Source organism: Mustela nigripes, chromosome 13, assembly GCF_022355385.1.
Source record: "Mustela nigripes isolate SB6536 chromosome 13, MUSNIG.SB6536, whole genome shotgun sequence".
Taxonomy (NCBI): Eukaryota; Metazoa; Chordata; class Mammalia; order Carnivora; family Mustelidae; genus Mustela; species Mustela nigripes.
Window position 1 is genome coordinate 28,530,395 of NC_081569.1, and position 2,854 is coordinate 28,533,248.

Sequence of the window (2,854 nt, forward strand, 5' to 3'; positions counted from 1 at the left end):
CTGCTCTTAGGCCCCTCCTTTTCCACACTTGGCTCCAGAGGCCCCCTCCATGGCTGGCATGCCACCTTTAAGGGGCTCATGTCAGGGCTACCCTGGGCACACAGGCATGGCCCAAAGTGGACGGGAAGCTTCTCTGCCTCTGCCCAGCATGGTGAGCTTCCCCACTCAGGGATGTGGGGGGAAGCTGGCCTTGAGGAGACACAGGGAGAGGGACCCCCAGCTGAAGCACCCATGTTCAGGTGCGGCTGGCCCTTCTAAGATGGTCAGGGCAGATGTGCCTGTGGAAGGAGCTGTCCCGGCCCTGGCAGGTGTTTTGTAGGTCCTTTAAGAGCCCTTTTCCAAGGCCACTCCAGGCTGCCAGAAATCCTCCTTGCGTATGATTCTGGAAGGCAAATGCATTAACCCACAGGTGCCCACTGCCCCCACTGGAAGGAGGAGGGCCCCAAATGTAACTAAGGGAAGACAGAGCCTCCCTCTGATTCATTTCCCCGTTCATAGCGTGGAGCAGTGACCCTGGCCACACTGGGGTTCTTGGGACAGATTCAGGGGGCTGCATCTCTGAGATGCAGTTAGGGGAGGGCTGGAGGAGATCCCACCCCATTCCCTCCCTTCTCCACCCCTGCCTCTCGCACCTCTCCTCCCCTTCTGACATTTACAGGTGCCTGTCTCTCCTCTCCTTCCAGATGACACCCGTGGCTCCATCTGGGCCAGCAGGCCGGTCTTGAGGGCAGAGTCTGGGAAGCTGCCTAGCCTGACCCTGTCTGGGGCGGGGTGCGGGGGCGGCGGGCTAGGGCAAGCATCTAGATCCCCTGCCCTACCCAAGGCTGATAGGAGTGGAGGGATGTCTGGGAAGTAAAATAGAGCCAGAAGAATTGAGGGGAGGCTCCCCCTGCAGGCACACTGCCTCTCTTCTCCCTCCTCACCTTCTTGCAGGACTCCTCCACCGCCCCCAGAATGAAGAGGTCTTGACCCCAGAGTAATGTCCTCAGCTTTTCACTAGACGTTCCTTCTGCAATTGGGGCCCAAGACTACTCGGTGACCTACGCACCCCGTCTCCCTGCTCCCTGTTTTTCCTGGCCCTGGTCCTGTGTCCTCCCTGACAATCAGGGTCTGGGATGAAGAGGGGGCAGGGTTTGCTCTCTGTGGATCCCCAGGCACCGGGACAGTGTCCTACGGGCCTCCCTGCCCTGTAGGTCCAGAGAGGCACAAGCTGTAGGCTCTGGGAATGTCCTTAGCTGCTCCCGATGGCCTTCCTAGTGGGTCTGACCACCTGAAGAATAATAAATTACACATGCTTCTGTTTATGCACCTGGGGTTCTACGAGGGACTAGGTCCTGGGCTGTCATAAATGACCCCACAGCTCAAACAGTGGCCTTAGGAGAGTCAACAATGTTGCCAAAAAAGGATGGAAATCTTTATTGAGTGTCTACTATGTGATAATAGCAACAATGAGCTGCTATTATTTCATTGCAAGTTCAAAAAACTCTGTCCATGTTATAGATGAGCAGATTAAGGCTCAGAAGTTACATGACTTCCCCAAATGCACTGTGCGGCAGGTGCCACTGGGCCGGTGGTCCTGACACCAGGATTAACCTGGGGGAAAATGGAGGTGACAGAGGGTAGGGAGGTGGTTTTATGTCAAACACAAACTCATCATCCTGTCATTAAATGGTTACTCGATGGGAAAGTTAGTCTGCCTCCAGTTAGCCTCAAAAGCTCTCTGGAAACATCGAGAAAGGCTCAGCTGATTCACCTTCAGCACCTCCAACTCTTGCAAATCTTCTTCCCTTAAACAAAAATGACAGGCTTCAGACTCAAAGACTGCTGATTTCCAAGATTAGTTAATGTTTTAGAATGGGGTCACATTTTTATCACTGTCATTGCATTTGGTTTCACACATACCTTTTATTTATGAAAATTGAGCATAGATTTTTTTCTGAAGTTACTAGTAGAAAGGTTTTCTTTTCATTTTGTTATGTATATGAGAGAGAGCATGAGCAGGAGGGGCAGAGAAAGAGGGAGAAAGAATGTGAAGCAGACTCCATGCGAAGCAGACTCTCATGACCCCAAGATCATGACTGAGCAGAGACCAAGAGTTAGATGCTTAACCGACTGTGCTCCCCAAGTACCCCTGGGTAAATATATTTTAAAAGAAACATCTCTGGGGCTCATGTTGTGATCTCAGGGTCATGAGATGGAGCCCCACGGCGAACCCCACCTGGAGCCGGGCATTGGGCTCTTCTGAGTGCAGAGTCTGTGATCCTGTCTTCCTCTGCCCCTGCCCCCCAGCTCTCTCTCTCTCTCTCCCTGACTCTTAAATGAATAAACAAAACTTTTAAAATAAATAAATAAATAAATAAAATTTATCAAAGTAAAAAAGTAAGTTGGCTTAAAGAGTATTAGGAAAAGAATACAGATAGTATAAAGCTTCAGCAAAAGTCGTGGGTGCACCCTGAAAGCCTGCAGCCTGGGAGTCTCCTAGCTGATGCGGGGAGCCTGTTTGCAGCTCTGCACTCCCTCTGCACTTCCCAGACATAGAACAGACATGGAGGTGCCAAGGTCCTGGGTCCTGAGCCATGCTTTGCACTTCCCTGTGTCTCCAGGCCTCCGTGGGCCCCAAATCCATTACCCCCTCCCCGACCAACCAACCCGGCTCTCTCTGCCTCTCCCCCATCCTGCTCTGGAAAGGGCCAGTGGGTCGAGGCCACAGGCTAAGAGCTCAGAGAGAGGGTGCCATGCAAGGTAAGCCTGGTACAGGAAACCCACTAATTGCTCTGGTTGTCCCTTGGCAACAGAAGACAATAGCCTTTGCCACCATCTCCAAGGGAGGGTCCTAAGAGTAGGGGGAGAAGGC